The sequence below is a fragment of the Rhinopithecus roxellana genome, chromosome 13 (assembly GCF_007565055.1).
Source record: "Rhinopithecus roxellana isolate Shanxi Qingling chromosome 13, ASM756505v1, whole genome shotgun sequence".
NCBI classification, from domain to species: Eukaryota; Metazoa; Chordata; class Mammalia; order Primates; family Cercopithecidae; genus Rhinopithecus; species Rhinopithecus roxellana.
Window position 1 is genome coordinate 13,892,697 of NC_044561.1, and position 21,983 is coordinate 13,914,679.

General features: G+C 47.2%; 1 pseudogene; it reads left to right on the forward strand.

Annotated features, from left to right (window-relative positions):
- The first annotated feature begins 2,650 nt into the window (after positions 1 to 2,650).
- LOC104682571 lies at positions 2,651 to 21,535 on the forward strand (annotated as a pseudogene).
- Positions 21,536 to 21,983: the final 448 nt, after the last annotated feature.

Sequence of the window (21,983 nt, forward strand, 5' to 3'; positions counted from 1 at the left end):
TCTGGCCCCTGCTGGTAACGAGCAGCCGCACACCAGTCTCACGTGTGCGCCCAATTTCCATCCTCTGGAGGGCCTCCACCTTCATCATCTCACCTAATCCTCCCACTCAGAGCCACAAGAGAGCAGAAAAGTCACCTTTTCTCATCTTGAATCTCAGCATCCTCACGGAGGGCCCACCCAACCTGTGCTGGCCCGAGATAGCACCCAGGGTTAGCTATGGTGCCATGGAAAGCAAGCCTGTGAGCCTTGGAGCCAAACCTGAGTTCTTTCACTAGACAGCTTTGTGGCATTGAGTCTGGTACTTGCTGTCTCTGGACCTCTGCACCTGGGCTGGGAGAGCAGGGCACAGCGTGTCTCTCTCAAGAGGGATGATCTAAACATTACTCAGTGATTAGGAATTCTAGCTTCCGAGCAAGCAGAACCACACTCGAGTTTTGGTGCTGCCATTTTCAAGATAGGTGACCTTAAGCACACTGCTGAATCTAGATGGGCCTCAGTATCCCCATCTGGATAATGGAGATAATAACAGCACCTCTTCTAGGATCATTGGGAAGATTACATGAAACGAAGTAGCTCAGGACCAAGGGGGAGCAGTGCTCCTGGCCAACACTCACACAGCGCTTATGAAGCACTTCCTATTTGCCAGGCTCTGCTCCGGATAGATTTATGGATGTAAATCATCTATAGATTTACAGATAGATTTATCTATGCACATGTGCGGTAATCCTTAGAGCAGCTCCTGAGGCAGGTAACATTATTTTCCCCAGTTTACAGATACAGAAACTGAGACACAGACCTGGGAAGTAACTCTCCCAGGGCCACACAGCTGATTAGTAGCAGAGTCAGGATTCAAACCCAGGCCATCTGGCTCCAGACACTGAGTCCTCACCCCAGCTTACTGCTTCTCAGCAAGGGCTCAACAAAACATAGCCATTTCCATTCAGTTCCCAGACACATTGCAAATGCCTAATCCAAGCTCATTCCCCTGCTCTCACTCCGTGGCCCTTGTGTAGAATTGAAATCTGTCTTCTTGCAGTGTCTACTCATTTGTCCTCAGGAACTATCTCTAATCTCTTCCTCAAGCCTTGTGACAGCCCCTCTACTGCTTGTAGATCAATTGGCTGATTTCCCATGAATGTCTTCTCAGGCTAACCTTGCCCCATCGGTCCCTATGGGAACCCTCAGTGATTGATCCTGTTCTAAACGTGCCTTAACGACCACATGCCAAGCACTGGGCTGGGTTCATCATGCATGTGGAGGCTGAGCTCTCGGTTCTCCCCCATCAAGTGAGTAGATTCGGAGTCCTTGCCCCATTCCGATCACTCTCCATGGGATCCTCCCAGTTTGGTTACAGCCTCTAAATGCTGGGGCCTAGACATCAGCCCACACTGCTTTAAGCCTCCATGGCCGCCCTGGGAAGTGAGGAAGACGGAAATTAGTGCTCCCCTTGGGACAGATGAGGCAACTGAGGCCCAGAGGAGGAAGTGACTTACTCAAGGCCATACAGCAAATCCCTGAGGGAGGTGGTCTGGAACTCAGACCCCAGGTTTCATAAACTCACATACCTGACTTCAGCCTGCGGACACCTTCCTTGGATTTGGGGAGAGGTGGAATAGGAGGGACCTCATTTTCTGGTGGGCTGAAGGGAGAAAGTAGAGACCTGCCGAGCCCAGGTTGGCATCAGTATCCACCTGGGGTTTGCAAAACCTGCCTGGTGGAGGCGAAATCATCCTTGTTTCCCTTCTTCCCCCATGACTCAGTGGACGTAGCGGGGTACCTGATGTCCTTCCCCTGGTCTGAAAAACAAGAAAGCTAAAAAAACAAAAACCTGAAAGGTTAAAATTAGTTTTCCACCTTCTTCTGCCCCAGAAAGAGCTGACAACTCACCTGGAAGGAACTCCTTCCTTTCTGGGAGCTGAGGGGTGCTGCTGTATGGGGGTGTCGGCTTCGGAGCTGGGAAACTGTTTTTCTTCCCCACCTCCATCATTTCCCTCCCCCACAGAGAAAGCTTGGTACTTTATTCTATTTTAATAATAAAGCCAAAAGAGAGTTGTTTCTGCCACAGGCCTGGTTCCCCCCAATGACGGTGTCAAGAAGCGCGGGGGCTTAGCACCGGACTCAGACGCAGGGAGTCCCGCAGATCACAGTGGCTGACGGTTAAGGCCAGCGCCAGGCAGCAGGGACAAGAGTGCAAGGGAAGGCAGAAGAGCTTGTGTAGTTCCTGGCCCTGCCCAGACCCCCTATGGACCCTGAGCCCCTTCCTTCCCCTGGCTGGGCCTCAGTCCCCTTATCTGTAAAGTGGGCTCCTACTGCCTATCTGAATGGGATCGGGTGAGATGGGAAAGGGAAGAGAAGAGCCCCCCTTAACTGGATACTGCCTGTCGTATAGACGCCAGGCAGGGACCAGGTGCATAGCATCATGGTTGCATGTCACCACTCTCTGAGGCTGCTGTCACTAGGCGTATCTTCTAGTAGAGAAATTGAAGCTTAGGAGCATGAGCTGTACTGGTATTCAAGCCTACATCTTGGTCACTGTAGGGCCCAAGCTCTTTCCCAGTGGCCCATCTGACTGCGTTTTACAAATTGTTCTGTGCTTTTCAAGTATGCATGGTCAGTCCCAGGATTATTCCAGAGAAGCCCCATGAGCTCCATGGCTGCCCCTGGCCCTGCTCTCAAGCCGGAAGCCCTGAAGCTCCTCCTAGGATCAGGAGCCTCAGAGGCCCTTCTCCTGGCTCTCATCCATCCCTTGCATCTCCCACCCCTAGAGATGGTCCTTCTGCGTTCCAGCACCGTGTGCAGCACGAGTGCCCCCTACCCACGTACCCCACACCCCTTACATGTAAGAACTTCCCACAGAGAATAAGAGAGGGAGCAGGGGATGGTAGTTTCCATAGCAACCCTGGGCTTCTCATTCCCAGCACATAAAATGCCAAACCTGGGTTGGAGAGGTGCAGTCCCCTCTCTCATTGGAGAAGGTTCTCTCCTCCTTCTCCGCCTGCGCCACCTCTACCTTGCTTGGTCCTATCCAGACAGGGAATGTTGGAGGAGGGGCTCTGGAGACAGTTGGGCTGCACTCCATGGAGGCCAAATCCACCGGGGGCTGAGGGTGGCCTGGAGGTGTCCCCAGCCAGTGCGTGGTCAGAAGGAGGAGCGGAGAGAAGAAGAGGAAATGGGGGAGGGGAGGAGATGAACAACAGGATGCTCACAAGACACCCCCACCTCCTTCCTGGGACAGAGCTGACCCTAAGGATGGACTCTGCCAATGCTCAGAGGCTGTGGGTGCCCCAGGACAGTGTGGGCACTCCTTGTAGTCAGGGGCCTGGCCTCTGGGGTCCACTGGACCTCAGTATCCATCCAGACTCTGACACAGATTTGATGTGTGGCCCCCGAGCTACAGTGTTGCACTCTGAGATGGGTGCTTGGTATCTGAGAGTGCAACAAATGATGCTTGTTCTTATTGCTTTGCTATTATCACTAATAACACTGAAGTCCAAGCACCTCGGCCTGGCAGGGGACATTCCGCAGCCCTCTGTTCTGCTCTTGGCAGTTACCCACCCGTAACACGAACCCGCTGCCCAGGCCCAGCCAGCTGCTCAGCCCTATCAGTGGATTTAGCTGAATCAGAGGGTGTGGCGGTTCCCAGGAAGCTGGCTTTGCACACAAACCCCAGTCCTACCTCCCATTCTTTGCTCAGGAGCCCCTCCTGTCTGAAGTTCCTTCCACATGGTCCTTATTCAAATCCTCCCTGTTTACATGGCCCAGCCCAAGCTCTCCCTCCCTTAGAAAGTCTTCCCCGTCCACAGGGGTCTTGCCCTCCCCTGAGATCATCTTGTTAGTTGATCCCAACACTGTATGTATCCCAGGAGCACCTTTCCTTCATGAAGAACCACCATTGCACAGCTCTGGCGGGGGGCGGTGCAGGCTGCAAACGCATTTGTGGACCACAGCCTGGGTGTTGTTCACTGGGCTGAGAACTGATCCATTGGACAGCACCCAGTGTCCCGCCCACACCCCACAAATCCTTACCACTCCAGAGGCTTCACATGCTTGCTCCCTTTGTCCTAACAATCTCAGGAAATGGGTAGCGCTGTTATGTCCATTTTAAGGATGAGGAAACAGACTCACAGATGTCGAAGGATCTGCTTAAGGTCACACAGCCAGAAAGTGGTAGAGTCGGGATTCAAACCCAGTACCCTTTCTGGAAGCAACAAGGTTAAACAGCATTTATGGCCAGCACCAAAATCCTTCCTGGGGAGGAAGCGTCCTTTATTTGGAAGGGTTGAACAAGTCTCTCTGTTAGGAAATGACAGATGAGCCCAAGAGCTCAGGAGACTAATAAAAGCTGAGATTTCATGAGCACCTGTTCTATACTAGGTGCTTCCCTAAGTACTTGATGTCAGTTAACTCGGTTAATCCTCCCACCAACCCTAGGAGGAAGGGATTAGCACTAATTCCATTTTGGCAATGAAGAAACTAGGAAACAAGAAGTGATGAAGCCTTCTTGAGGTCACACAGCTAGTCAGCAGGGGGCAGGATTCAAACCCAAGCCGACTGGCTCCAGTTCCCATGCTTGCAACACTTCTGCTAAGGAGCTAAACTGCTCTGCATAAGACAAGGAGTGAGGCCGGCACAGTGGCTCACGCCTGTCATCCCAGCACTTTGGGAGGCCGAGGCAGGTGGATCACCTGAGGTCAGGAGTTCGAGACCAGCCTGCCCAACATGGTGAAACTCTGTCTCTACTAAAAATACAAAAAAAAAAAAAAAAAAAAAATAGCCGGGTGTAGTGGCAGGCACCTGTAATCCTAGCTATTCGGGAGGGTTAGACAGGAGAATCGCTTGAACCTGGGAGGCGGAGGTTGCAGTGAGCTGAATTTGTGGCACTGCACTCCAGTCTGGGCAACAAGAGTGAAACTGCATCTCAAAAGAAAAAAAAGACGAGGAGTGAAATTTGTCACTTTGCTCCTGAAAGAAGAGGAGGGATGGTGGCAATCAGTATAGACAGGTGATATATAAAGAAGCCATCAAAATGGGTCACGATGGGCAAATGTGGATAGACAGCCAGTGAGAGGCGTCTTAAGAACTCAGATGCCTGATGTGCATGGTTACATTACTTGTGTTTCTGACAGAATCCCTTGGGCTCTCCCACCAAATCTTTAGTGAAGTGCTCTCTACCATAGTGACTGTGTTGTGGGAGTGGGCAGGGGGAGGGAAGAAGTTGAGTGGATAAAGAAAATTACCTTTAGTGAGCCCATATGGGGAGAGAGAATGGGTATTTAGAAGATTAATAAACCTAACCTCTGTCTCATACATACACACGCGTGTGCATGCACACGTACACACAAGCTCTATGCAAGTTTGAACTTTTGCAGCCTATTTTGCGTCCTTTTGTGAGACTAGAAGAATGGCAAGAAATAAAGAAACAGTGGCCAGGTGTGGTGGTTCACACCTGTAATCCCAGTATTTTGGGAAGCCAAGGCGGGTGGATCACTTGAGGTCAGGAGTTTGAGACCAGCCTGGCCAACATGGTGAAACCCTGTCTCTGCTAAAAATACAAAAATTAGCTGGGCATGGCGGCAGGCACCTGTCATCCCAGCTATTCAGGAGGCTGAGGTGGAAGAATTGCTTGAACCTGGGAGGCAGAGGTTTCAGCGAGCTGAGATTGTGCCACTGCACTCCAGCCTGGGCGACAGAGTGAGACTGGAAGGAAAGAAAGAAAGAAAGAAAGAAAGAAAGAAAGAAAGAAAGAAAGAAAGAAAGAGAGAGAGAGAGAGAGAGAGAGAGAGAGAGAGAGAGAGAGAGAGAGGAGGGAGGGAGGGAGGGAGGGAGGGAGGGAGGGAGGGAGGGAGGAAGGAAGGAAGGAAGGAAGGGGGAGAGAGAGAGAGAGAGAGAAAGAAAGGGAGGAAGGGAGGAAGGGAGGAAGGGGGAGGAAGGGAAGGAAGGAAGAAAGGAAGGAAGGAGAGAGAAGAGAAAAGAAGAGGGAGGGGGAGGGAGAGTAAGGAAAGGAAGGAAGGAAAGGAGAGAGACTGTAAAGGCCAATGGGAAGAGGCAAAACTTGGGAGAAAGTTTGAAATGTTTGCCAGCTGAGAAGTATAAGAGTAAAATGTAGGCTGGGTGCAGTGGCTCACACCTGTAATCCCAGCACTTCGGGAAGCCGAGGTGGGCAGATCACTTGAGGTCAGGAGTTTGAAACCAGCCTGGTCAATATGGTAAAACTCCATCTCTACTAAAAATACAAAAACTAGCGGGTGTGGTGGCACGCACCTGTAATCCAAGCTACTGGAGAATCGCTTGAACCTGGGAAGCAGAGGTTGCAGTGAGCCCAGATCATGCCACTGCACTCCAACCTGGGTAACAGAGCAAGACTCTGTCTCAAAAAGAAAGAAGAAGAAAAAGAAAAAAGAAATTGTGAGTGAGAACTGGCAAGACAAAGAAGAGAGATTTGAGAAATGGTATAAAATATGATGGAGGTCCTCTTCAGGGTGATTTGAAAGATGAACATAAAAATTGGAATCCCCCTCCCTTTTTTTCTGACACGAGATCTTGCTATGTTGCCCAGGCCAATCTTGAACTCCTGGGCTCGAGGGATCCTCCTGCCTTAGCCTTCCAAAGTGCTGGGATTACAGGCATGAACTACTGCGCCCGGCCTGGAATTACTTTTTAATTACCTTTGTTTACTGGACTGTGCATCCTGAATACAACTCCATCCAAAAACTGGGCCATATGGGACCCTTGCTTATAATAAGATTATAGTAGAAAACAAGAAAGAAAATGATCTTTGAGTCTCTTCAGTTTTGTGTGAGACAAAGGCGATGCTAAGAGAAGCAATTGCCTGGAGATACAAGGTAACCTTGACAACAGGAGTCCCGACCCTACCCCCAAATTCACAGAAATTTTGATGTAGACTCCAGAGGGCTTAGAATTGAGGGGTTCATACTAGTATTTATTATTATTATTATTATTACTAGAGACAGGGTCTTGCTCTGTTGCCCAGGCTGGAGTGCAGTAGCATAATCATAACTTACTGCAGCCTTAAACTCCTGGGCACAAGCAATTCTCCTGTCTAAGCCTCCAAAGTATCTGAGACTATAGGCACAGGCCACCACACCCAACTACTAATTGTTTATTTATTTTTTGTAGACAGAGTCTTGCTATGTTGCCCCGGCTGGTCTCAAACTCCTGGTCTCAAGCGATCCTCCCACCTTGGCCTCCCAAAGTGCTGGGATTACAGGCATCAGCCACTGCACCTGGCCACACACTAATATTTTTGAAGTTCTCAAGGTGTAGGAAGGCTTCAGCTGATATTTGAATTATATAGGAATTATTAACTACTAGAAAAAAATGCGAAGAAAATCTGAGACTCCCACTCCCTCCCCTGCCAGCTAGCAACTGATGAATAATCAAGTCTGAAACGCTGTTTCTAGCTCCCCAAGTCTAGAAGAGTTTGTTAGGCTGTTACAGCACAGCACACCTGTGACAGAATAGTTGTCATTGTTCTTCTTGACGCTGAGTTATTTTAGTAAGCCTGCATAGTGCTCACCTGGAATTCTGTTCTGAGCCTCCCTCACCAGTTTCTTTTTGGCTCTTTCCAATTCTAGCGATTTGTAAACCACACATCTATCTGTAATCTACGGGGTTGCCCAACCAGCAGGGTTTGGATGCCACGGTAGCTTTTCCCATGACATCTGATATGAAACTAGAGCCCCAAAAGGAATCTCCCTGATCATATAAACTGACAAACGCAGCCCAAATAGGACTGTCCCTCCCCTTGGGAACGATCTTGCCTGGGTCCTCAATGCATGTTTATGGAGAATCCCACTGAACAGTGAGATCTGGAGAGCAGACATTACGTCTTCATCATCTGCTTTCCCTGTGGCCTTCCCCAGTAGATACAGCATCTAAGAATTCCTGAATAGCCACCATTTACCTGGCTGCCCAGGCTAAAATCCTAGGAGTTGTCCTTGGCTCTGATCTTGTTCTTACACCACATATCCAAGGTGACAGCAAATCCTATTAAATCTGTCCACTTCTCCCCATCTGTCCTACCCTAGCCACCATCATTTCTTGCCTGAATGAGAGCAGCAGCTCCTAAGTCAGAGTATTCCTTTGAAAACAGGAGCCAGATCATGTCACTCCTTCCAATGGCTCCCCTCGAGCTTTAACTAAAACCCAAAATCCTTACTGTGCCCTGAAAGACTCCCATGGGCTGGCCCTGCCCATCTTTCTGCCCTCTTTTCCTGCCTCTCTCCCTCTAGCTCTCTCTGCTCCAGCCCGCAGATCTTGATGAGGACTCAACATAGCAAACATGTCCCTCCCCCAGACCTTTGCACTTGCCATTCACTGCACCTGAGATACTCTTGCCCCAGAATTCTGCACTGCTCAGTCCTTCATTGTATGTGAGTTTTTGTACACCTTTTCTTTTAAAAGTCCTTCACTGGCCGTCCTCTCTAAAAGTCCATCTCCTATCACTCTCTATCCCCTTACCCTGATTTATTTGTCTTCATAGCATTTGTCCCTGGCTGTCACTATAGTGCACACATACAGACACACACACACACTCTCTCTCACTCTCTCTCTGTCTCATTAGAGACAAGATCTCACTTTGTCGCCCTGGTTGGAGTGCCGTGACGCGATCATAGCTCACTGTAACCTCAAACTCCTGGGCTCAAGTGATCCTCCTGCCTCCTGAGTAGCTGGGATGGCGCTGCACCTGCCTGTGTTATATTTTTAATCGGTTATCTGTCATTGCCTTTCTCTTGCACAAGGATGTTAGCTTCCAAGCTGACATCAGAGGCTTGGTTTGCTCCACTGTTGAGTCCCTGGTGCTACAGCTTGGCGCACAGTGGCTGCTTTTTAATTATTTGTTAAATGAATGAATGAATCCTGTGTTGAAATGAATACAGGATGAAGTACCTAGTTGTTAAATTAATGACAGAAAAGAGATTTTAAAATTAGGGTAGTGTGGATTGCCATGAGGATGATGTGGTTCCCAGGCCAGCCGCATCAGCATCTCTTGGAAGCTAATTAGAAATGCAAGTTCAGAGGCCCTCCTTTAGACCTACTGAATTAAAAACTGCGGGGTCAGGGGCCAGCAGCAGCCTGCATTTTAACAAACCTTCCAGGTGGTTCTACAGCACACTCACACTTGAAACTGCTCTCTGCTAAGGTTCCCTGAACCAAGCGTCCTAAGCCCACACTCTTTCCCTTCCCCACCATCGTTCCCATGGAAAACATGGGAATAAGCAATAATGATGATCCTGGTAAAAAGGGGGTAACTTGGCAAAGACTCTGCTCGTGAAAGCAGAATTCACGAGGAACGCATGCTGCTGTGAGTACTGGAGCTCCAACTTCAATTGTTTAAACCTCAAAGGGGCTGGCCTGGCACCTCCATGGAGTCTTCAGAGACTGAAGATCCTTGGATTTTTCTGCTCTGCCATACTCAGCATGGAGCTTCCATCCTCAAGGTCTCATCATAGTTCCTGATGGCTGCTGAAGCTCCAGTCATCACATCTATGTTCCAGGTAGGAAGCATCAGGGAGAAGGAAAGGACACAAAGGATCCATGCTGTGCTCTTCTTACAGAGACCTCAAAACAAAAGCTAGTCTTCTCATCTCATTGGCCATGCCAACTGTTCTGAGAAATATATTCTTTTAATTGAGCACATTGCTCTCCAGAATAAAACCAACGCTCTGTTACTAAGAAAGAAAGAGAGAATGGATGCTGTGTAGACAACTAGTAGTGTCTTCCATACCAGCTGTCTTTCTGTGCCTCAAGATGTAGGAAAGAATGATTCCAATTCTCATCTATTTCCCAAGGAAGTTCCAAGTCCTCTCCAACACTGATGCAAATTCTCCAAGTATTTATAGGCTGGTGATCACCTCCAGCTCCTTTCTGCTGAGTTAATTCCATTTATGGATTAGATCGCTATCCTGCATGTTCTGGCCATTTGGGGTCAATCCAATTGTGGAACCCAACCACTAACCCTGTGTGTACACACACAGACACACACACACACAGATACACACACACATATACAAACATATACACACACACATACACACACACACAAACGCATACACACACACACGCATACACACACACACATACACACACACAAACATACACATACACACACACACAAAAACATATACACACACATACACACACACATACACACACACACACGCATACACACACACATACACACACACACACTTGCAGGGAATTTCTGTGTGTAACAGACTGTACTTAAGATTGCAGGGGATGGGCTAAGAGCTTACATCACAGCAGAAGATTGAAAGACCTGCCCGTGTCTACCCAACTAATAAGGTTCATACAAAACAGTTCAATTCACATGGATTATAGAACATTAAATATTCATGTGCTTAAAAGACCTTAGACATTGGCTGTTTGGTCCCATTTGAGGGGCCTTACCCAGCGCAAGTGCCTCACTCTCCTCCTCATTTCCATACCCTAGGTCATAGGTGGCTTCTGCGGAACTAGCATCTGAGACAGAGGTCCCTGTGCAGGTCATCTATGGAGGGAAGGAGTATTCTCAGGAGGGACTTGTAAGGAAGTGAGGGAGTCAGGACAGGGCAGGGGGAGAAGCCAGGCAGGAATGTGGGGACAGTGGAAGCCTAGCCTCGGCCAGGTCCCACCAGAAGCTCCGGACTGTGGAGGGAACCACAGATTTATCCCACCTTGAGCCCAGGGACTTGGCCTCTTTGATCCCTGTATAGGTCAGTCATTAAATGAGGATGGGGCAGTGTGATCTCCGAGGCTTCTTGGTTGGGGTGGTTCTCAATTGAAGGGTTCAACCAACATGCCCAGTAGGAGGAGTCTGGGTGTTTCTTTCCTGCAATGGGGATCTGGGCAGGTCACCAACAGTGCCTGTGATTATTCTGCCTTCTCCATGGCCTCTAGAAATGCTCAACTCTCTTCCCTTATTTAGGCAGAGGATGTAACCTCCCCACGACCCTAGCTCCCCACTCCCAAACACGCTTTTGCAAACCAATCAAACCCGTTTACCTGCTCGGCAAAACACAAGCCAGTTCCAGGCCTGGATTTAGAAGGCAAAAGGTTTCAAAAAGCAGTTCTGTTTTCCTCACTAGATGCTAGGATACCTCGAAGGCCTGACTCTGAATCCCAGGCTGAATGCACTCATCTCGCCCCGGGCTGTAGGCCGTGGAGATTTGTGTTTGTCTGTTTTTCTGGCAAAATTAAATGATTTGCCTCGTTAGCCCACCTTTCTAAACTTTGGGGCCAGTGGGCCTCACCAGCTACTCACACCCACTGTTGGGGAGGGGTGACCACCTCCACGTGACCTACTCATTAGCCTGGGTCCATCAGCAGGTGATGTTGAAGCTCTTGAAGGAATTGTGTAATCCTGAGCTGTGCAAGTTTATTTTCACTAAAAATACACCCTGAAACTGGGGCACGATGAAGGATTGCTGACAAATGGGGAACAGGAATGGAAAAAAGACTCCGGGGCTGTCTGAATCCTCACTGAGTCACCTCCAAACCGTCACAGTTGAGCTCAGTGCGGACCCTCTCCGCCCCTCACTGCCATCAGTAAAAGTTCAAGAAACTCACTGCGGCTTTGGGGGGCTTGTGAGTCACTGTTAGGAGACGCCGCTGCTGTCATGCAGCCCCTCATTTTCCCAGGAAGAAAACGGAGTGAGAGAGGAAGTGACTTTGCCCTGGGTCAGGCCACTAATTGGTGGTGGAGTCAGGGAGAGTCCATGTTGGCTGACCCGTAGGTCAGCGCTTTCCCTCCTGTCTCCTTGTGCCTGAACTTCCTACGTGCTTCCTAAGGAGGTGAAGGCATCCTCACTCAATCAGTAAAGAATGCTTTCAGGCCGGACACGGTGGCTCAAGCCTGTAATCCCAGCATTTTGGGAGGCCGAGACGGGCGGATCACGAGGTCAGGAGATCGAGACCATCCTGGCTAACACGGTGAAACCCCGTCTCTACTAAAAAAATACAAAAAACTAGCCGGGCGAGGTGGCAGGCGCCTGTAGTCCCAGCTACTCAGGAGGCTGAGGCAGGAGAATGGCGTGAATCCGGGAGGCGGAGCTTGCAGTGAGCTGAGATCTGGCCACTGCACTCCAGACCGGGCGACAGAGAGAGATTCCGTCTCAAAAAAAAAAAAAAAAAAAAAAAAAAAAAGAATGCTTTTAGCTTCAAGTTGCAGAAAATCAATGACCACTGGGCTGTAAGGAAAATAGCGCTTACCTAACGAACCCTCCAGAGGGAGATTATCAAGAAGGATCCAGGCTCTCTCCACACTGCCTTTCTCAGCATTTAGACTTTTCAGCCACAAGCTTGTTGCCTCATGTCATAAAATGGTTGCCACAGCTCTGGACATCAAGTCCTCATAAATGATATCCAAAAGCTAGATGGAGTTTTACACACACACACACAGAGAGAGAGAGAGAGAGAGAGAGAGAGAGAGAGAGAGAGAGAGAGAGAGAGAGAGAGAGAGCGAGCTGCAGTCTCCCTACGTAGCCATCTCTTCTATAGGGAAGCTCTTTCTTCTATAAGGAAGGAAAAACTTTCCTTACAGTTAATTGGCCAGAATACAATTAATTAACTCCCAGCATCACACAGGGACTTTGTATTGAAAAAAAGACAAGAACAACCTGAAGAACTGAAAAGATGGCAGGGGCGGGGCAGTGAAGATGTCTCTTCATTCAGGAGCTGCGTCTGCAGCCCTGGCTGTGTGGGTCCATGCTAGAGGGTGTCTGAGAGCAGAAGTGGAGGGGCTGGGGGAATCTGGGAGAGGCCCGCCGATTTTCTGGGAGGAGGCATCCAGGGACAGGCTTTGGGAAGCTCTAGGGAAAGGGTGGGAGAGCCACGGCGAGGAGGAGGGAAGGGCAGTGAGGGCCAGGCTGAGTTGCTGGGGCTGGGGCTACTGGCTAGCAGGGGCGTGTGGCTGAGAGGCCAGGTGGGACAGCTGGGAGAATCCGGCCCCACGGGCAGCACCTGCACTGCCCTCCCAGCTCCACCTCTGCCGCGTTGAATAACCTAGTCAGGTTGCTCCTCTCCTGGGGGGTCTCAGTTTTTCTCTCTATTACATGAGAGTTTCATTCATTCCGTTTTTCATTCTCTCTTTTATTTATTAGTCACTCATTCAACAAATACTTACCAAACTCCTGCAGGCAGCATGTAATGTCAGAGTTAGCAGTGATATTAGTTGACTTGCTTAGTGGAGCCTCAGTTTCCTTGTCTGCAAAATGGAGATGATCATTGCACCTGTCTCCAGGCTTTCATGTTGATTACAGGAATGTGCTATGTGTAAAGTGCTGACAACGGGGCCTGGTACACGGTAAGTGCTCGGCCAACGCTAGCTGCTTTGTGTTCCATGGAACTGTGCTGGACCCTGGAGATATGGCGATGAGGAAAGCAGGAGAACTGCTGCCCTGTCACTGCCAGTCTAGTGCAGGATTCCTCAAATCCCGTGATCAAATAATCTCTCAAAACAGAATGGCGATAAATGGTGGTACGAGATGGTATCACAGGGTCCCATGACCCTAGGACCTGGCCAGGCATGGGGATCACGGAAGGCTTGCATGAGGAAGCAGTTCTCAGGCCAAGATCTGAAAAATGAGGGTGCTTCACTAGGTGAAGTGGAGAAAGAAACCTTCCAGGCAATGGGAGCAGTGTGTGCAAACCCTGAAGTGGGTGAAGCCAGCATGCTGGAGAGACTGAGAGGAGGCCCGAGGGTCCCAACTCTGGGGGGCAAGGAGATCCCAAACAGGGAGTCAGGGCTGCTCGAGCCTGACCCTAGGACCTTATTATAGACTTGGCGTTTTATCCTCAGTGAAATGGGAAGAATGGCTATCAGCAGAGGAATGACATGATCATTGTGTGTGAGTGTGTGTGTGTGTGTCTAAAAATATATATCTCAGCCACGCACGGTGGCTCAGGCCTGTAATCCCAGCACTTTGGGAGGCCAAGGTGGGAGGATCGCTTGAGGCCAAAAGTTTGAGACCAGCCTGGGCAATATAGTGAGACCCTGTCTCTTAAAAAAAGTTGGGGGTAGGTGGAAGGAGACTTTTTCTGCCTACACTTTTGTACCTTTCTAATTTTGAATCATGTGTTTACCAATTTAAATCAATCAATCAAAACCTTAAAATAAAGCAGCTCCTCTGGCTGCCACGTGGAGACCAGAAGATGGACCGAGAATAGAAGGCAGCAGGTCAGTGAGGCACCCACCAGGATCATCTGCGGTCACACCTGAGGTTCATTGCTTCAAGCCAAGGAAATCAAGGACAAGAATACAGAAGGCACACAAGGAGTAAGGTTAAGAGCAGCAGTTTAAATAGGCAAAAGAAAGAGAAATGCTCTCCTTCCTGCAGAGAAAGAGGAGCTCCCAAGCGGGCGTTCCAGTTCCATGGTGAAATGCACTGGATTTTATAGATGAGCTTGAGGAGGCAGTGTCTAATTTACACAGGGCCCAGAAGATTGGTCAAACCAGGTGTTCCATTTACATAACTCGGGAAGAAGCTGGCTTCCCCACCCTAATCTTTTTTTGAGACAGGGTCTTGCTCTGTCACCCAGGCTGGAGTGCAATGGTGTGATCCCAGCTCACTGCAACCTCCACCTCCTGGGTTCAAGTGATTCTCCTGTCTCAGCCTCCCAAGTAGCTGGGATTACAGGCACATGCCACCATGCCTGGCTAATTTTTGTATTTTCATAAGAGATGGGGTTTCGCCATGTTGGCCAGGCTGGTCTCGAACTCCTGACCTCAACTGATCCTCCCTCCTTGGCCTCCCAAAGTGCTGGGATTACAGGGGTGAGCCACTGCGCCCGGCCCCTAAACTTTTGTTATGCAGATAGGTCCTCCACCTGGCTGGCTCCGTGTTCCCTGTTTCTTTCTGTACACGTCATGACAAAGAAAAGGGAAAATGGAGCCTCCATGTTGAAGATACCTGGCTTCCAGATAGCCTTTTCCTTTTGGCACGGCTGCCAGCATTCACCTGTGCAAGTTTCCAGCTTCCTTATCTATGTCTGCACTCGATTTTACACGCTGCTTTTTGTTAGAAAAGAAATTATTTGGGGACTGCTTTTTGTTAAAAGGGAGGCCTTAGCGAGGACTCTCTTACCCTCACTAGCTGCCTAAATCATTTCTTTTTAGCTCCTGTGTCAATGGGAGGCTTACACTGTGGGGTATAGAGAAGCAGATGGAGTCAAAGACATTCACCAGCCGGGTGCAGTGGTTCACACCAGTAACCTCAGCACTTTGAAAGGCCGAGGTGGGCGGATCACCTGAGGTCAGCAGTTTGAGAACAGCCTGACCAACACGGTGAAACCCCGTCTCTATGAAAAATACAAAAATTAGCCGGGTGTGATGGTGGGTGATTGTAATTCCAGCTACTCAGGAGACTGAGGCACGAGAATCACTTGAGCCTGGGAGACGGAGGTTGCAGTGAGCTGAGATTGTGCCACTCCACTCCAGCCCGGTCAACAGGGTGAGACTTCCTCTGAAAAAAGAAAAAGAAAAGAAAAGAAAAGAAGGAAGGAAGGAAGGAAGGAAGGAAGGAAGGAAGGAAGGAAGGAAGGAAGGAAGGAAGGAAGGAAGGAAGGAAGGAAGATTCATGAAGTAAAACAGTTCTCTTGATAGCCCCTTCCAATCTGATTCTGCCCTCATCTGAATCTGAGTCTGAGAGACAGGAAACAGGTTTCCCTGGGGACCTTTTGTCCAACGCTCCTTTGTCTCTAAAAGATGCTTGCTTTGCACTGGTGACAGAAGTGGAGTCTAGAGAAAGAACGCAAGACCTGAACAAAAACAGCAAGGGACAGTGTTAGAGGAGGACCACTCCGGCAGCCTCTTCCCTCCAGAGCTGTTTCCTCTGCCTGGCAGAATCCTGGATGTTGGAGTACTCAGGGGATTCATCTACCTATAGTTGCAGGCACACATATGGTTCATTGGTACCCACATGATGTTCTGAGCGCACCCTGTCTAAAGTAACAAGAACCTGCTAGCTCATGGGAAACCTCTCACATGGAGAATGAAGCCAATTCTATGACTTGAAGTTTGGGGGAGTGTTTGTTGAACGGAATAGTTGACTTCTGTTTAAAATGCAAATACCTGGCTGGGCGTGGTGGCTCATGCCTGTAATCCCAGCACTTTGGGAGGCTGAGGCGGGCGGATCATGAGGTCAGGAGATCGAGACTATCCTGGCTAACATAGAGAAACCCTGTCTCTACTAAAAATACAAAAAAATAGCCAGGCATGGTGGTGGGCGCTTGTAGTCCCAGCTACTGAGGCAGGAGAATGGGGTGAACCCAGGAGGCGGAGCTTGCAGTGAGCCGAGATCGCACCACTGCACTCCAGCCTGGGCGTCAGAGCAAGTCTCCGTCTTAAAAAAAAAAAAAAAAAAAAAAAAAATGCAAATACCTTTAGGAGAGACAACATATGCAGCTAAAATTCATCCAACAAGAGTACAAAGCAACCCTTGTAAAGCTGTGAGCCACATGGCTCAGTTTCACAATAGGGTCATAGTCAAAGAAACGCAGTTCACCAACAAAAGTAATTCCAGTTTGTCAGTTTCTCATACACAGACACATCACCTGACCTAATAACTGCACTCAGGTATTTATGCAAGAAAAATGAAAACGTATGTCCACACGAAGATCTTTACATGAATGTTCATAGCAACCCTATTCAAAACAACCCCAAATCGGAAACAACCGGGGCATCCATCAACTGGTAAATGTCTAAACAAATTGCAGTGTGCCTGGTATATTACTCAGCAATAAACAGCAGCAAAGATGGATGCATGCAGCAACATGGATGCCTCTCAAATGAAAGAAGCCAGACACAAAAGGCTAATCACTGTATTGTTACATGTATGTGACATTCTGAAAAAGGACAAAACCATAGGGACAGAAATTAAATTGAGACAGGTTGAATTATCTTTTTTTTTTTTTTTTGAGACGGAATCTCTTTCTGTTGCCCAGGCTGGAGTGCAGTGGCACGATCTCAGCTCACCGCAACCTCCGCCTCCTGGATTCACACCATTCTCCTGCCTCAGCCTCCAGGGTAACTGGGACTACAGGTGCACGCCACCATGCCCGGCTAATTTTTTTGTATTTTTTTAATAGAGGCGGGGTTTCACCATGTTAGCCAGGATGGTCTCGATCTCCTGACCTCGTGATCCGCCCACCTCGGCCTCCCAAAGTGCTGGGATTACAGGTGTAAGCCACCGCACCCGGCCTGAATTATCTTTAATGCAAATCAGTTGTTGCCAGGAGCAGGGGCTGGAAAAGGAACTACAACCTATGAAATCTCTGTATAGGTTAATGGCGTAACTTTGATATGTGATTGGCTTTGTGGCTTGCTCCTCTGTATCTCTCTGCATTTACATCTGTGAGTGTATATAAAGATGAATACTGCAGGTTTGTTTTTTACTGGTTTGAGTAGAGAGAGGGTACCCTGGACACCTCTACACCCAGCTCTCTGTCCTCTCTTTATTACTTGATCTCGGGTGAGGATGGATTCTTCAACACTGTTACAGGTAACAGCAAACATCCTTCTAAGTAAAAGGGCATAGGGGAATTTTCAAAGTAATGGAAATGTTCTGTATCTTGACTGTGACGGTGGTTACATGGCTGTGGGCGGTCATCAAAATTCACTAAACTGTACACCTCCAAAAGGGAATTGTACTGCATGTAAATTACACCTTGATAGACTTGACTTGGAAAAAAAGCCCTCATGTTCCTTGCTTGTTTTTCTCACTCTGTGAAGTGGATATGCAGTCTTTAGCCACACTTCTTTAAAATCCCTTTTGTCTCCCACACACTGCTTTTGTCACCTCTCATTTTGTCCCTGCAATAAAGGAAACTCCTCCCCCAGGTGGAGTCCACTCTCCCCATGCTCTCTGCCCTTCCCCAACCCCTGCAGTTCTGTGTCTCCCAATTGTGCATCATAAAAACCCCAAAGACAACATCTGGGTGGGAAGGCTGGAAGTCTTTTTTTTTTTAAGAACATGCTATCGTTCTTGCTTTTATTATTATTTTTAATTGACACATAATTGTGCAGATTTATGCAGCACAGTGTGATATTTCAATACATGTATATGATACATAATCATCAAATAAGGATAATTAGCATATGCATCACCTCAAACATTTATCATTTCTTTGTGTTTGAAACATGCAAAATCTGCCTTTCTGACCAATTGGAAATATACAATAAGTTGTTATAGTTGCTCTACAGTGCTGTAGAATACTAGAACTTATTCCTCCTATCTGGATGCACTTTTGTATCTGTTCACTAACCTCTGGCTGTCCTCCCATCCTACCCTCCCTGACTCTAGTAACCATTATTCTACTCTCTACTCCTACAAGATCAACTTTTTCAGCTAACACATAGAAGTAAGAACATGCAGTATTTATCTTTCTGTGCCTGGCTTATTTCACTCAACATCATGTCCTCCAAATTCATTCACGTTACCAGGAATGACAAAAGTTCATTCTTTTTGATGGCTGAATAATATTCCCTTGTTCATATATACTACCTTTTCTATTGAGGAACACTTAGTTTGATTTCATATCTTGGCTCTTGTGAATAGTGCTGCAATAAACGTGGGTGTACAGATATATTGACAAACTGATTTCATTTCCTTTGGATATTCACCAAGTAGTAGGACTTCTGGATCATACGGCAATTCCATTTTTAGTTTTTTGAGGAACCTCCATAATGTTTCTATAACGGCTATACGAATTTACCTTCCCACCCAACAGTGTATAAAGAGTTCCTCTTTCGGCTGGGCGCAGTGGCTCACGCCTGTAATCACAGCACTTTGGGAGGCCCAGGCAGGCGGATCACAAGGTCAGGAGATTGAGACCATCCTGGCTAACACGGTGAAACTCCATCTCTATAAAAATACAGAAAATTAGCTGGGCGTGGTGGTGGGCGCCTGTAGTCCCAGCTATTCGGGAGGCTGAGGCAGGAGAATGGCGTGAACCCAGGAGGCGGAGCTTGCAGTGAGCCGAGATTGCGCCACTGCACTCCAGCCTGGGCGACAGAGCGAGACTCCGTCTCAAAAAAAAAAAAAAAAAAAAGAGTTCCTCTTTCTCTCTCTCCTTGCCAGTATTTGTTAATTTTGTCTTTTTACTAACAGCCATTTTAATGAGGGTGAGATCGCACCTCATTATGGTTTTGATTTGCATTTCCTGATGATTAATGATGTTAAGCATTTTTCTCATATGCCCATTGGCCATGCATATGTCTTCTTTTGAAAAATGTCTGTTCAGATATTTGCCCATTTTGAAATTAGATGATTTGGCTTTGTTGTTATTGTTTTGCTGTTGGATTGTCTGCCTTCCTTATATATTCTGCTGTCAAACTCTTGGCCTCAGGCCATCCTCCCTTGGCTTCCCAAAGCACTGAGATCACAGGTGTGAGCCACTGCACCCCGCTTTTATATATTCTGTTTATTAATTCCTTATCAGATGAATAGTTGCAAATATTTTCTCCCATGCTGTAGGTCGTCTCTTCACTCTGTTGATTGCTTCCTTTAAGCACTGAAGCTTTTTAGCTTGGGGTAATCCCATTTATCTATATTCACTTTTGTTGCCAGTGCCAAAAAACCTTTAGCCCCGAGCAACGTCCTCCCGAAGTGTTCCCTCAATGTTTTCTTCTAGCAGTTTTATAGTTTCAGGTCCTGCATTTAAGTCTTTAATCCATTCTGATTTGAATTTTTCTATATGGTGACTGATAAAAGTCTAGTTTCATTTTTCTGTATATGTATATCCAGCTTTTCCAGCAGCATTCATTGAAAAGACTGTTTTTTCACTACTGAATGTTCTTGGTGCCTTCGTTGCAAATCAGCTGGCTGGTCTCAGTAGAGACTCTGCTCTGGGAGGGAGAAAGAGGTGGGAACTCGTGCGAGCCACGAAGGTGCACGGTAGGCAACTACAACGGTGCTGCTGTGCACCGTAAACAGGTATCTGCTGCTCATGATCCAGGAGCACCTGGAGTTGCACCTGCTAAACCCTGAATTGTAATTGTCTGATGTTGAAGCTTAAATGCCTCAGGAAATAAAGTCTTTGCTTTCATTTTTTGGAGGTCAGTTCGCCAGCAGTCAAGAAACTTGGAAAGTCGCCATTTTAAATTCTTAGCATTCCCTCTGAAGATATTGCAAGAAATTTAATGAAATGGAGAGTCTATGTGTGACCTATGGAATCATGGACAATCTCCCGAGGAGCAGTACAGTTCTCTTAAAAATTACCCTCTGGAGAAGATGGTTCCATTTCTACGTTCAGACTCTACATATAAAATAAAGATTCACACTTTTAATAAAACACTGACACAAGAAGGGAAAAATCAAGCGAACAGATGCACTTGAATGTCTGCCATTTGAAGAAAAAGTGAACTTAAAGAAACCACAACATATATTATTATGGTTTGGACCCAAACTGCCTTCCTGAGAAGCCACATAATATTTATTTTGGTAGATGGATTTCAGATGGATGGAGAGCGCTTATTGAATCATACAGTGTCAAAAAGAGGCACTTTGTTGGAAATACAAGTATGGATGCTGGTTTGTCATTCATCATGGCTAACCATGGAAAGGGAAAGAAAATGATATTGTCTTTGATCCATTTGTTGAAACAGCAGTGGACTGTAAGTTGGGTCTTCTAGAAACTCACTCCAACCAAATGGATAAGGTTCTGTCTAAGAAAGCAAAGGAAAGCTTTTCTATTCCTCTTGACAACTAGTTCTTCTAGGTGGCCTCCTGACAGCATCTGCTCATTTTGGTGCATATGTTTATGGGACAGACGTAGACCACAACACAGTTCAAGGCTTGGGAACAGCCAGTAGGAAAAAACAGCTATGGAGAGGACCAGATGAAAACATTAGGGCCAATCTTCGTCAATATGGTTTAGAGAAGTATTACCATGATGTCCTGGTTTCAGATGCATCTAAATCTTTCTGGAGAAAAGGTACACATTTTGGTGTAATCATTACTGATCCTCCATATGGTATCAGAGAATCTACGAGAAGAACAGGTTCACCAAAGGCAATACCAACGGAGATAGAAAAATGTCCAGAAAGCCACATTCCTGTTTCCTTGAGTTATCATCCGAGTGATATGTTTTTTGACTTGTTAAACTTCTCAGCTGAGACCCTTGTGTTAGGTGGAATACTAGTCTATTGGTTACTAGTGTATACATCAGAATACACTGAAGAGATGGTGCCCTGGCATCCTTGCCTGAAACTCGTTAGTAACTGTGAGCAGAAATTTTCCAGTCACACATCAAGATGTTTGATCACAATGGAAATGGTGAAGAAATTTGAGAACCAGGACAGTCTATGTGTGAGCTATGAGATCATGGACAATCTCCCAAGGAGCTGTACAGTTCTCTTAAAAATTACCCTGTGGAGAATACCATTTTCTTCAGATGGTATTCACATCTACAAAGTGATCATTTTTTGCCGTACCAAGGTCACAATTCCTTCCGTGAGAAATATTTTAGTGGGGTAACAGAAAAAATTGCCAAGGAAGAACAATCCAGCCAGGAATGAAAATTAAGATTTTGACTATGAAGAAAGGATGAGAATTTGATAGAAAAGACGTCTGGATGTGAACTTTCATGTATGATCCCAACAATATGTACTGTTTTAAAATATTTTGTATAAAAATGGTACAAAGTAAACTGAGCAATGCTTTTAAAGTTATCTTTGTTTTATAGACGTTTTTGTTGTATGTGTTACCTTTTTTTTTTTTTTTTTTTTTTTTGAGATGGAGTCTCACTCTGTCACCCAGGCTGGCATGCAATGGCGTGATCTCGGCTCACTGCAATCTCTGCCTCCTGGGTTCAAGTGATTCTCCTGCCTCAGCCTCCTGAGTAGCTGGGATTACAGGTGCATGCCACCATGCCCAGCTAATTTTTGTATTTTTAGTAGAGACAGGGTTTGCCCATGTTGGTCAGGCTGGTCTCAAACTCCTAACCTCATGATCCGCCTGCCTTGG